Source organism: Agelaius tricolor, unplaced genomic scaffold, assembly GCF_023055355.1.
Source record: "Agelaius tricolor isolate 1412-34295 unplaced genomic scaffold, bAgeTri1.0.p SCAF_7, whole genome shotgun sequence".
Lineage (NCBI taxonomy): Eukaryota > Metazoa > Chordata > Aves > Passeriformes > Icteridae > Agelaius > Agelaius tricolor.
The window spans coordinates 16,595,656-16,609,833 of record NW_027269267.1 but is presented as its reverse complement, the minus strand read 5'-3'; the positions used below and the strand labels follow the sequence as shown (position 1 = coordinate 16,609,833).

The 14,178-nt window shown below is 41.8% G+C and overlaps 1 protein-coding gene across 9 annotated transcripts in view; it reads right to left on the bottom strand.

The window, feature by feature from the left end:
• Positions 1 to 13,555, bottom strand: part of SCML2 (Scm polycomb group protein like 2) — a 73,163-nt gene extending 59,608 nt beyond the window's left edge. For 3 of the 9 annotated variants that reach the window (XM_071430448.1, XM_071430454.1, XM_071430455.1), the window contains exon 1: positions 13,407 to 13,555. The gene's annotated coding sequence lies outside the window, so the exon portion shown is untranslated. Of the gene's footprint in view, positions 1 to 10,586; positions 11,405 to 12,694; positions 13,056 to 13,075; positions 13,350 to 13,406 lie in introns of those variants that run through there. The other 6 variants (XM_071430450.1, XM_071430452.1, XM_071430449.1 and 3 more) reach the window with 6 other exon arrangements.
• Between the last annotated feature and the right edge of the window lie 623 nt (positions 13,556 to 14,178).

The window sequence follows — 14,178 nt, the reverse complement described above, 5'->3', positions numbered from 1 at the left end:
TACAACAAGTTAGGGGGGGAGGTTGTTGTTGGCATTTGGGTTTTCTTTTTTTGGAAAGGATGATTTTTTGTATTGGTATATAATTATCTTGCTGGTTTTAAATTGCAAGTGTTTAACAAACTATCTGTAGGAGAGTAGTGTGGAAACAACAGTTAAATAAAAGTAGCAAAAATACCAAATGCTAACTTTCATTTCCTTGTTTTAGACAGTTCATTCTCTAATGATTTGCATTTTCTGTGGATTTCTAAAACAAAGAAAGATATAAAATGTGCTTTATTCCTTTTCACCCCCAAGAAATATTACTGAAAAATGGAAGACTCTTCATACATAACCTACTCACCCTGCCTCACTTGCACAGAGTTAAACAATCATCAACTTCAATACCTCTGGGTAAAACACATTATCTTGCACAACTACAGTTGAAGAGGGAACAAAACACTAATGTGAAAAATCTGTACAAGGCCCAAGTGCTCAGTGATAGCCCAGCCCTATGATTTGTAACAGACTTGTAACAGCACACAGAGAAGTGTTAGGGAAATGCTAACTGCAGATAAAAGCACTGAGCCACATTCTTGTAGGGTTTAGAAACTGGAAGAGACAGATTGGTTAAACTAGTGTAAAACAGCAAAAACAAGCTTTCTTTTTTGTGTGTATTACTGTGATTTTCTACTCCAGCATCTAATATTTTGAACTTTGACTGTGTTCAAGTCAAACTCATTTCAAGCATCTCACCTTGAAGCAACAAAGCCAGCAAGTTTATTATCCTTCTCCATTAACTTTTCAAGTAATAATGGGTAAATATATTCAAATTTCTGAATTATGTTCTTGAATAATTTCCTTTCAAGCAACTTCCACAAGGTTTAAAGGTGACATCACCAAAAGCATGAGGAGTTATTTGAATTTAAATATGTGCATATTCTTTCCATGATTAATTTTGTCAAAGGTAACATTTTTAGAAGCTACATCTTTCCACTGTGACATAAAAGCAGTAACAGTTGAAAAGCAGGTTATCTACCTGGAATTTCTTGACTCTTCTACTCACATGCAAAAAAAAAAATTAAAATACTCATATATATCACATATAAAAAGAGAAGTATCATAGAGCTGAGTATTTTCCTGAAACTGCAATCCTTTACTGAAACTTCAAGAAACTTCAAAGCACTATGATGATGGACTGGATGATGAAAACTTTATACAGTGCAAGAACATGACTAAAGCTAATTAAAGTTTTTTAAAATGCCAGTGACTGATGAATTTATTTCACGTGTGTGTTGTCTGTGAACATGCTGGACAGTTATTACAAAAACTCAAGACTGAGACTTGAAAGGAGTTATAAATAAAACTGAGTACTACCATAAAATAAGCAGGTTTTGCTACACAATAGCATTCATAGTATAAGTGATCATCGAGATTAAGAACAGAATCCTTTTAAGCCATCAAATAGATTTGAAATACTTTATACTTTCACAGACTCCCCCAAAAATTCAAAGCTTTTCCACTGCAAGTAATAAATCATGGAAGGTGATGCAGAGTCAAAGTAACTGTTTTTACAGATTACTTTAGAACAGCGCATGGTTTTTATCTTTTTGTTCCAAGTACCAGATTGCACTTGGTGCAGTAATAAAGATTCCAACCCTGCAGTGATAGTCATCAAGTTTAGCACAACCGGAGCGTCTGTGAGAACATAAAAAGGATTCCAGCTTTTCATTAGCTTGTGTTGTACCAGATAGGCTGTTTTACAGCATGCCCACCAGCCTGTTAAAAATATAAGACAACTGAAAGTTCTGAAAGAGCTGTTTGAAATGAGGCAAATCCAACTGCAGGAACACAATATATTACTGTTTCCAAGAGGTGCTACTTAGAACTCAGTTACACCTAAGGATTCAATTTAAAGCTGCTATTAAATTAGCTCGTTGATCGTACTGTTTGTCACAGAAAACACTAAAGAACGGTATTTCTGAGCCTCTAACAACCACTACATGTTGCTGAACCACAGCAAACTTCAAACCAGTTACCTCAAACCCAGGGCAGGGTCAACCTGAAACAAAGTGCAATTTCTTCTGCAGGGGCAGATGTAGGAACTATTTTCCATCACCTCACATACTTAAGTGGCAAACTCTAGGCAAGGCAGTTGTGCCCTTCGCTAACCAAGACAGAGTCACTTATGTCACACTCACCATCCCCAGCCTGGCTCAACCCACAGCACACCCAACACAGAAAAGAAGAAAACCACCAGCAAACACAGGGAAAACACCTCCAGGCAGATTCTGGTAAAATTACACAGCAAGGACAGATCTCAAGATTCTTGTACACATGCCTTGGCAAGCAAGCTGAATAAGAAAGATGGGGTTAAGAAATTAATAGAGAAGCTTCTAGAAATAAAGGGAAAAATGAAACAAACAAGGTCAGGAATATATGAGCAAACAAAGAAATGCAATGGCAAGGCTGAAGTGCAATGGCATTAGAGTGCACAAAACAACAGAATGAAAACCAAAGTTATAAAGACTGAGATGAGCACAGAGGTTGTCAGTCACAGACAAAATGAACAACGTATTTAAGTGACTGTCAGTACAGAATCCAGTGAGAACCCATTTGCTGCAAATTAAGGAAAAAGCAATGGGGGAAAAAATATTCCTCGAACCTAGGATACTATTGGATTAATCATCAAAATGTCTTCAATCCAAAGAGCACTCAAAGGATATCCACATTCCTGAAGTGTATTATTTACATCCCTTATGTCTCAATTCATCCTGTAAACTGAGTTTTAGTCTTATCCGATTTCCATCCCTTACACGAATTCCTTTTTAAAAAATCTGAAGGAAAGCATTTATCTGCCTTTAATTCCTTACTGAAGTTTTTATTGTTAATCCCCAAATCACTTCTACTAGCCACCTCCCACTGTGCAAGCCCTTTGTCAGAAAGCATTATATTAGCAGACAAGCCTAAGTCTTTACCTTCTCTGTATTGCTAGTACATAATACCAGGTATCAGAAAACAGGGTAGAAAACGTTTTTCCTGCCTAACTTTTCTCTTTCGATTTTGGAAGAATTATTCAAAGGGCATGCATTGCTGCATTTCCAAGAAGGTAGCATTCTACAGAAAATGTCAAAATTGTTCCTTCTTTTGCCTGCCATGCCTCTCCATTATCCTTCTGTTAGCCAGGCATTCAAGTAAGCCAAATGTCCTGAAAAAAAAATATGTTTGCATATCTAGGGCTTCCCAGTGCAAGTTTATCTTGACAGCATGCTTGCTCATAAAAACACACAACAGAACTACGGAGATAAATGTAACATTTAAAAGAAGCCTAAGCAAAGAAGAGACTGTGGGTTCAGTCTGCACAAAGAAGATTCAGGTTTTTCTCTCAATGACTGTGCATCTAAGGCAGGACAAGAGGCAGCAATTTTAGAGCCCATTAGCTTTTTTGACCCTACCAGTGGTACAAATGCAGTAACTTAGACCTCACCATTGGCATCTTCATGGGTGGGACAGTCATCAATGGGCAATCTCTGCTGGGTAAGGACTGAGACTATTCTTTCACACAGATACACTGCACTGAGGAGGAATCTAACAAAACAGCCACTTGGAAGCATCAATGAAGTTCTCAGTTTTAGCCTGAAATAAAGGCAGATATTTTTCAGGCTTAATGTGAACGAGGAGTTGTATTTGCCCCTTTTTTATTCTACAAATGCTTCAAGATTAAAATTCCATATGCAAGGGTGAAAAAGAATTACACATAGTTTGAACAGCAAACCCAGTTATAGACAGAAAATAGGTACAGTGTAAGCTAAGAAATACTTCCCCCTGCCAATGCTGTCATTTGTACAAGTCTTACATTTGCTTTCCCCATTAGCATTCACGCAATATTACATTTAGAAACACACGAGACATCAGCTCCAACTGCTGGCCACGCTCCCTGCTCCTCTCCTCCCTGCTGTCTGCCACTGCCAGTGCTGCAGAGCCCTTCAAGGAAGGGACCTGTGCAGCCTCGCCATGGGCACGGCCCAGCAGCCACAGCTCCCACTCCAGGCTCCACACACGGGGAACGGGTACCTACAGGCACCGGTCACTTCCCAAACCAGTGTGACCTAACTGCATTACTTCAAAGCCATCCTTCATGAATCTGGAACATCTTTTCCTTAAACCTAATCATCTGTCTACTCATCTGTTGTCTCTTAAATAAAACTCTACTTCATACCATTTCTAAAAGTCTTTAAGGGGCTGAAAAGAGGCAAACAAGGAGAGTAAAACTTAAAAGGATTTTTAAAATAATATACAGTATTAAATAAAATTTTCAATACTTAAAAATAATTTCCAGCAAACTACCCAGCATATAGACACATCCAGTATACTTGAAGACACAACAGCATACTTCCTTATTTCTGTAATAAAGATTTTTTTATTCAATAAATAAAGTTTTCCTCTCAGTGCACACTGTGGCATCATTATGGAAAAGTAAGATCTCAAAGGCTAAAGGAAGAAAAAAATTACACTTATGTATCAGAACTTTAGAAAATGTAACAAAAGCCTCCTACTTCTAAACTTAGTATTATTTAGCATTACACATTTATGACTTTGAACCAAACATTAAAAATCAGGTCTTCTTTATTTATGTACACAAATACATAATCAGTCGGTGTTCTGACAAGAAATTTGATCTGAGTTGGAATCCCTTTTAGTTCACATTCTTTGTATTAAAAAAAAAGCAACAAAAAAGTTAAATTCTTTCAAGGAAAGGAAATTAAACTTCTACATTTTCATATAGCTCAACTTTCAATAAAGTGATATATCTGAATACCTCCTCTAGTCACTAAGAGCAAAGCTAGACAGATAGACTTTAATGAAATTCACAGGCTTTCAAACCAGCAAATATTAACTAGCCATATATATCATTACAACAACTAAGCTTGAGTATTTCTTAAGTTGTTAAAGAAAGCCAGTGGGTACTTAGTGCTTTACAAATATATTTTTGTAATGTCATTTTCTTTAACATCAAGCAGAAATTTTCTGCATTTGCAAAACTGCTCGGTAAGTCACCAGTGGTGTACTGCTCACTATTTATGAAGTGATTAGCATAAACAAACTTTTAAGCTGTCAGCAGTAAAATATTGCCTGTAAATGTTCTGCTCTCTCTCCAGGTAAGTTTATGACCTGCTTCAGAATATGAGCAACTGTAATTACAGTAAGTCATACATTTCAAGAATGCAAAACTCTCTCTAAACTCTCAAACCCTATTAAGTGTGTTATTCAGTAAAGCATTGCATATTTTAAAAAGAAACATTAACATGGTTTAGACCAAAGATTTGTCCCAAAAAATCCTAAAACAAGAAATAATACTTATACATGAGAACATCAGAGAAGTAAGGTCTCCAAATTAAACAGCACAGCTTGTATTAATGCACAACAGAAACAATTAATGTCATGGAGATACAACATTTACTAAATTGACAGTAATTTTTAAAATTGCAGTTTAGAGCTGCTCTATGGCTACTAACAAAAAATGAAAAAGCTTTTCTCCTCCTTCCCTCCCTCCCCATCCTGCTTTAAAAGTCAGATGTGGGGTTGTAAAAACCTGAAAAAGGAAATGGTATGTGTGAAGTCAGCAGTTCAGCAAAGCGGCTGGCCATTAACAGCTTTAAATATTCTTAAAATGCCAATCTTCCCACATGAAAGGGTATTTTAATGTTATATTAAAATAAATAGAAATTTTATTTATTAAAATAAATTTTAAAACATAGCTTACGTTTCTATCTTAAACAAAACTGCCAGTTTTAGTAGTTTACTAGTACATATTTACAGTAGCACAAGATTTTGACAATTTGTTTAAATATTTTGGTGAATTCAGCACACTGAAACCTCTGTGCTATTTTCTACTTCCCCCTTCAAGCCTGGAGTACTCTTCCTGAAAACATTCATCATCATTATTCAACCTGGCTTTGTCCAAATACCTAACTCAATTTTTTTTTCATAAAGTAAACTAATTAATTGTGGAAAAAAACCCAACCAAACCTGCGTGATTAGCACTAAGAGCTACATACCTGCATGAAATTGTCTCTACACTCAGATACATCTCCTCTGTCCTCAGCTCAGCCTCCCTTACAGAAGAGAGGTCTCAAACTATTCATTCTGCAAGGCACTGATCTTACTTTTAGCACAGTGTAAATACAGCAGGCAAAGGAGAAAAGAAATTGCTGTTGCAAACATAGCAAGTGCTAAAGAACTCTATACAGCTTTTCTGCACTTGTCTTTAGCAGACAAGAAGCAACAGCACCAGCAGCAGTCAGAGCGTGCAATGCATAAGGGAACTAGGGAGAAAAAGACAAACAGAGGCCCAATGGCAGAAAGGGAATTTTTCACCCTCTTAGGCAACTTTGGCTTCCTCCCTTCTACGCTGCCTTCACACTGGAAAAGGACTGTAGAAGCTTGGTTCAGTTATGATCCAACAGAGCTCTGTCCACACAGCGCACAGCCAGCAAATTCATCCCAAAAGTCCAGATTTTTTATTTACAACGGAGTATCCAGAGAAACACATCTACTTTTAGTCTGATGACGAAATATACAGAAGTCAAATAGCATACACAAATGTTTTTTTCATTGAAGGCATGGAGAAGAGCCTTGGGACATTTCTGCACAGGATCTGACTGCTGCTGTCAGCACCCCAGATGAAGCTTCAGAACAACGTGTTTGTCTCCTCTCGCTTCTACTCAACACCAGCAGCAACATACTTCTGCTACCATCCTCTTCCAGTGCATAAAATACCTGTTTCTCTCTCCCTCTTGAGAATCCAAACAACATAATGCTGACTGGGACTACCTGCCACTATATATTAACAAAGACACAATTTGCCTCAACTCATTTTTCTGCTGCTGCAACACTCCATGGTGTAGCCTGGCTCATGTAATGGAATAACTACACTGGTCCCACATACTGGTGTCCAGTCAGGGAACAAAACCAAACCAACCAGAACTAAACAACCCTCCAGCAATTTCCTGATAGCTCCTCGGTCGAGACAATGTTTTCTGCAGAAAAAAAAAAACCCAGAGAGCTGCTTGCAGTTTCCAGGCACATGCACTGGACTCACCTGTTGCTGGTGCTCATAGCTGTGCTATTTCTCCAACTCAAAAAGTCCCCTTACACAAGGGATCTTTGTGCAAATGCCACCAAAAATATTTGTCCATCTATTGAACAAACTTATTATTGAATCTCAGAATATTGTGAGTAGAAATGGACCCACAAGGATCATCAAGGTCCAACTCCTCTCCCTGGACAGAACAACCCCAAGAATCACACCAAATGCCATTCCAAAGGACCATTCAGTGCTGCTAGACATTTCTGCAGCTAACAAAGCACTAACAGGTCATAAAAGACATAACAACTCCTAAATGCTCAAAGGACTAGACAGCTGCAAATACTCGGCTGTACTATTTGCTTCGCTCTGCAAAAACAGAAGGCAACTAAAGACTAAAAGCATCAATTTGCAGCAAATCTGTATCTTTCTTCCCACTTTCTATGACAACTTCCCAATTGTATTAAAAAACAACACAGAGGTGAAGCAAGCCGTAACAGGGCAATCTCCTCCACCTCTTCCTCAGCGTGGCAGCACATCTGTCACTGGTTGTATGTGGCTCAGGCCCAGGACAGTGGCAGAGTATCTCCCTTTCTGCTGTTTCTGGAGACCCCCTTTCTGAAGGTAAGCCCCCCTCTTTCCTCCACTCAGTGCTTACACCATTGAGAACTAGAAATATTCAGACTATGTAGTATTTTCCTACAACAAGCTGAAAAATAATTACAAACCATATTCAGAGTTTTCCATCTAACCATAACACTGCTTATTTTGGGATTAAAACCAGTTCATATCATCTGACCTTCCCAAAAAACCACTGTCTGCCTCTTTACAGCGCTCCAGTGCAGGGTACACATATAAGAGATTTGGTAGGGGAAGTGCCATCAAACATGCAGCAGCCCTTTTAATCTCTGAGCCCCTGACAGACATTAGTGACAATAAAGAGTTCCACCAAATTTAGCAGCTCTGATACCCTTTCACATTCCTCCATGGACAAGACTCACTTTTACAAACTGCCCTTTTTAAGTGGGCTTTTAGAAGTGCCCCACAAACTGCACTCCTTCCACTGAACCTGCCTGCATTAATCTCTGATAGATTCCACACAGTACATAAATAATGGTACATGCTCCATTTTAGGTATGCACCTCATTAAAATGGTGCTACTCTCTTACAGGTTTTATAAACTTCAGCTGCTCCCTGCACTAATGTATGGTAGAGGATGAAAGGCTCAACCTCGTCTTCGCCCTACACTAAAAGGATCTCATATTACCTTGAGAAGACAACTGACTTAGATTTCCATCAAAGAAGTTCATCCCTTTTATGAAAATTGATGGAAAGGAAAATGATGGTATTCCCTTGGTATCTTAAATTGAATTTGACCTGATTTGTGAAGTTGAAGGACAAAAATAAAATTATGTAAACAGCACATCTACCTTTAATACAATGTTTTGCTTGGGTTTAGATGACAACATACAAATATTAAGAATATAAACCACTTATGGGTTAAAAAAAACCCAAACAAACAGGAATCAGTCCAAAACTACTCATCCTTAAACTGGATACAGCATTATTCTTACAAAGCCAAAAAAGAAAATGTACTTTAGGATTAGTTTGGACCTAAGATATCTATACAGTATTCTACCTGTGAAGCAGAAAGGCTATCACCGTGCTATAACACATGAAAGAGCACTAAAATTGTGCTAAAGGTGTAGTATTTCAGAAACACTTTGATACTAGGCTCTGTAAGTAATTTAGAAGAGCAGGAAGAGAGCACACATAACCACAACAAGCACACCATCAGTACTGCACCAGCTTGGATCCAAACTGATCAACCAGTACCCAGAAAGCAGGTGCCTTAGTTGAAGTTGCCTTAGTGCCTTAGTATGAACCAGTCTTGAAACAAGACTGCAGAAACAAAAGAGACATGGAATTTAACATCACAAAGAAGAAATCCCTATTTCATTTAGATCCAAGATAAGAAAATAATGAATTTTTGGTCCTATACAAAAGACATAGAAACTAAGGCTGTTACTTCTTCTGACAGGGATCTTGGGCAAAGAGTTGCTAAGGGCACGTACACAACACATCCCTGCAGACACACAGTGCTAAGGGTGTATGTAACACATTACATACCCTTTACAACTGGTTTCATTGTGTGCACTTATGCCAAATCCATTGTATATAAAAGAAACTATCAGAGCAAGCCCAAAAAATAAAAGTAATAGAAACTTGGGTAATAGAAACAGCTGCTGGTTTCTGAATGGTTATGAGGCAGGTCCTGACTTTGCTCCAGACCTACACCGTTGCTGACCAAGCAGAAAGACCAGCAAGGACAAGATAAAAGTACCTCTGATGGTCATCAGCACCATTTATGCACCACTCACTCTTTGTGTATAGATCTGCTCCGGATAAAAGGGGAGCCTGCTCACTGTTGGCTCAGGTACCTGAAGTCACCCTTCCCATCCCAAAAGATGGTAATCTACTTGAAGAGATCACAGATACAGAACACAAGTTTTTGGCAATGTGCTCAGTTTACAGAAACACACCTGGACTGAGCAGGTGACTCACCAAATGATCTTCTGCTGCTCCCAGGAGCGAGGCAGCATTGCTGCTCCAGCACTGCTGGCCAGCACTGCAGCAGGAGCTGGGTGCACACCCTCAGCCCTCACTGACCACACACAGCAAGTCAGCCAGCAGGTGCATGAAGGTACAAAAATAGTACTTACACAGAAGCATACTCTTAAAAAGCCTTACAGTTGACTTAAGTACTCAACTGCCTCACTTTTCAGTGACTTTACCTCAAACAAATTAATTGCCCCTCCACTTGGACATTGTAAGGAAAGCTGCTCACACACACATTATCAGTCATCATTACAATGCAAAAATAAACTTAACTGCATATAACTAATATTAAAGCTTCCTAACACTTATTTATAGAGCAGTTGGACCTTACAAGAAATCTCCAAAGAATATGTACAAATTTTCTAGGAAAAGCACCCTCATATACCAAAAGCACAAATCACAGTAAAAAAGAATTATTCATCAAATTGTATTTATTTACAAATATTCTGGAACTTTAAATTTAAACATTTCCATTGCTTCTTATTTACCCACTGCTCTATTACACTTTGACAATTTTATATGGGCATTTCTGGCTCTTCCCACGCACTAGAAAAATCTCATTCTGAGCAATTTATGTTGCATGTCTTACACTTTCAAGAATACAAACGGTATAGTCCTTTACATTTAAGATTTTAATCTCTGAAAAAAGCAATCAGCACTAAGGCTGGGTGCCTAAGGCTATTTCTTTCAAATGGGAATGAAGAGAACTTTAAATGCCCCCGCAGATATGGAGCACACAAAATTAGTTAACAACCTCCCTTGTCTAGACTCCTGAAGCAGTGTCCTGGTCCCTACCTGTAATTTCTTCTATATTTACACTTTAAAAATATCACAATAGACTGTCAAATGATATTTCTAAAGATTTCCTTAAAACATGAAAAGAATAACTATGAATTTCACTCACCCTTCTTTGAGGTAGATGTATCCAGACAAATAAGAAAGCCAGCTGCAGTGTCCTGAACAGTTAATGACAAATGTAATTTCCTGTTAGTGACACTATTTAGTGGCAGTGGATAATTGCTGAAGACTTCATTTGTCCCTGTACATTCACTCAGCAAAGGGAGTAAACAGGACTCACTCACAGCTCACGATCCCATTGGAATATCAAGAAAACAAAAATAGACACCTATGTACAACAGGCACAAGCAGCTATCTAAGTTTGCTTAGAGTTTCTTCACATTCTCTCAAGTAAAGCTGCACTTTAGCACAAATTTTAGACAGGTAATGGAATCAATACTTTCTCAGTATTACAAATTTCACACTAGCAAAATGTATCTTTTGAACTCGAGCAGCTATTCCAGAAAACAATGCCTCTGCCTTACGAGCGCACTCTCTGGTCACAGCAACGGCAGTCACAGCAAAGGGGGAAAAAAGCATCTGTACATTTAATGTAGGAACACACAAAGTCAAAAGAAAAATATTTTAAAGTACAGCCATTGCTTGTTTCCTAAAATTTCTACATCAAGACTTATATATGTCTGAATGTTAAGAACAATCTAGTTATGTTATGTTCTCATATCTACATGGTCTCTAATTGTTGTGAAAGTAGTTTATGCTTTTACTACAGTACATCATGAAAAGCCAACATTTGTTTTTGCTGAATCTAAACATTATTACAAGAATATAAAATACCAAGCAACCTGAAAGATATCACACAAATACTGCTACCTTTTTACATCAAATAGAAAAACAGAGCATCAACTGAGTTTCAAACAAAATTAGCAAACTCTATTTTCATATTCAATACCAGACCATGTTAAAGTTAAAAGCCATATAAACACTTCCTGGTCTCAAACTCCGTTTCACCATACACCGTTTCCTGCAGCTTCCCACTTGCATTACTGCACAACTTCCCATAAATAAAATACTAGCAGAAGGGTCTCCAATGCGCTTCGTCTTTACATCAGATCAAGTAATATCATCCTTAAATAGTACTTACATTTTATGGCACCCTAAGGGATAAAATCAGCTCCCCCTGCCTCCCAAAGCACAGCCTGGCTATACAAAGAGTTTCTGTGGACACACTCTAAGTGCAATGGCTCACATGGGCTGTGGGCTGCTGCGGCCTGAGCCGCACTCGATGGTGGCCCGTGGAGAGCTGGTACAGCACAATGCATCATTCCCTCCCCTATTTACTCTGAAATATTAACGTGACAGCCCAAAACCCAAGGGTAACACAGCAAACGCCTCCCTGCAATACTGCTCCCATCTGTACCAGTGCTGCAGTTCTTAGTGACCCTGCACGACTGCCTCACCAACTGCTTTGCTCTGCCACTTCCAAAGAGTAAGGTGAAGCAGGAATGATCTTAGAATCCAAAGGTTTAAGACTGTTAGTCTATATTATAAAAAATTCATAACCAGTCATACTTGAAGAGCTGTTTACAAGTCAGACACAGCATGCTCTGAAAACCTACTGTCATTTCTACAGAGCCTATGCTTTTTAAGTTTTCATCACCTTGTCTAGGTTAGTTAGGATATGCACGAGTCACAAGCAAAGTTTACATTACCAGAACCCAGTAAAATATCACTATTTTCCATTTTCATTAAACCTTTTAGGTCTTAGAATTATTTTTTGCTATCTCTTATAGTCTAACTCATCAGAGAGAAACAGCAAATTACTGTAGGGAAAGACTTCAACTTTAAATTGTATTAATACTTAAAGCATGCCTTCACTCCTAAAGAATAATTGAGCATAAAATTTAACTTGAATATTGATACACACTACAGCACAGTAATAACGTGTTTATAGGTGAGCCTAGCTAACAAGAACAATGACACACAACACAGTAATCGAACTTTCCATATTTGAACTACTTTCTTTGAACCATCCAAAATTATGACTCCCCGTGCAAGATACCCCGTTTAAGTCGACAATCAATATATGCCACACACGCAGTTTAACTGTAAAGAAAACGGGAACAGTGCCGCAGTGCACCGCAACCCGACAAGTGCCCCACAATAGGCCACGTCTGGCACCGCGCTGTCTTCAAGCGGCACCCCCAGCCCCCTTACCCAACACAAGCGAGCGCTCGGAATTAAATGATTTTTAACAGGCACCCGGCTTTCCTGGTCGACGCCCGTTGCCCAGTACCTCGCCAGCCTCGGCGGTCGGCGGGCAGGGACGATCGGGAGCAGCCCCCGCCGGGAGGACGGGGAGCCACCGCCACCGCGGGGGAGGCAGCGGGGCCGCCCCGGCGAGGGGAGGCGTGTCCTGCTCGGGCTCCTGTCAAACGCCGCCGGCCCCGCCGCTCGTCCCGGAGGCACCGGCGGCTCGGGGACCTCCCGTGCCGCCCTTGCCCACCGGAGCTCCTGCTCCGGGGAGTCGCGGCCACCCTGGGACAGAGAGAGGCACGCTGTTAGCGCCGGCAGACAGAGCCGCCCCGCTCCTCTCACCCTCGCAGCTGCGCTCGGACTCGGCCACCCGCGGGTCCCCGCGGGCGCGGTCGGCGGGACCCGCCGCACTCTTAGTTCAGCCCGCAAAGGAGGGGAGCGGTGCTGGAGCATGGGGAAGCCCCGGCCAGACCCGGTGCCGCCTCCAGCGCAATGTTGTTGCCGAGGAGGGGAACCCGGACCGGGGCGCCCGGCGGCCACGGCGGGCGGAGGCTGCGGTGCGATCCCTAGGAGGGGGCGCGACGTCCGCCTCGCCTCCCTTTCTCTCTCCGCTCCTCCCTCCCCCTGCCCGCCACCGCGGGGAGCGGGAAACGCCGCCGCCGCCGCCACTCACCGGGCGGGCGGGACGCGGCTCCGCAGCGTCCTGTCAAGCAGCTCCTGCCGCCGCCCGCCTCACGCCGCCGCCATGTTCCGGGGGCACCGCGCATGCCCGGCAGCGGCACCGGGGGCGCGGGGCCTCTCCCCCCGCCGTCCCCCTTCCGCCCGCCGCGGCGGGGGCGGCACCGCTCGGAGCTGCGCGACCCGCGGGCATCCCGAGATACCGGCATCTCCTCACGGCCAGAATCCCCGCGCTGCCCGCCATCCTCGCCTGCATCCCCTCATGGCCGCCAGCCCCGCAACCCCCCTCCATCCCCGCGCCCCGCCGGCATCTCCGCACGGCCGCTATCCCCGCGCCGTCAGAATCCCCGCGCTGTGCCCGGACCTGCGGCGGGAGGGGTTGGCGGGGGCTGCTGCGCCCGGGGAGCGGGAGCGCCTTGCGAGGGGGGAAAGGAGCCCTTGGCAGGTGTTTTTGTGGGAGACTCGGGTGTGAGCAGTGAACGCCTGCAGAAGGCGTGAGGGATCGGTGGCGGGGGCTCTGAGGGGAAGCTGAGGCGGCCGGTGCCGAGCGCGGCAGCCGCGGCGCGGTGGTGCCGGCACCGCCAGCGTACACGTGGTGAACAGTGCCCTGCACTGAACGTGCAAGAGCGATCACGGAATATGAGTATAATTACATATCACCGCTTATAACGGGTAATAATGCACGTTATAATCGGTGCATATCCACCTGGGAAATAGCACATTATTATTTTACAGACATCTAAGCTTATAAGTACTGTATAATAGGA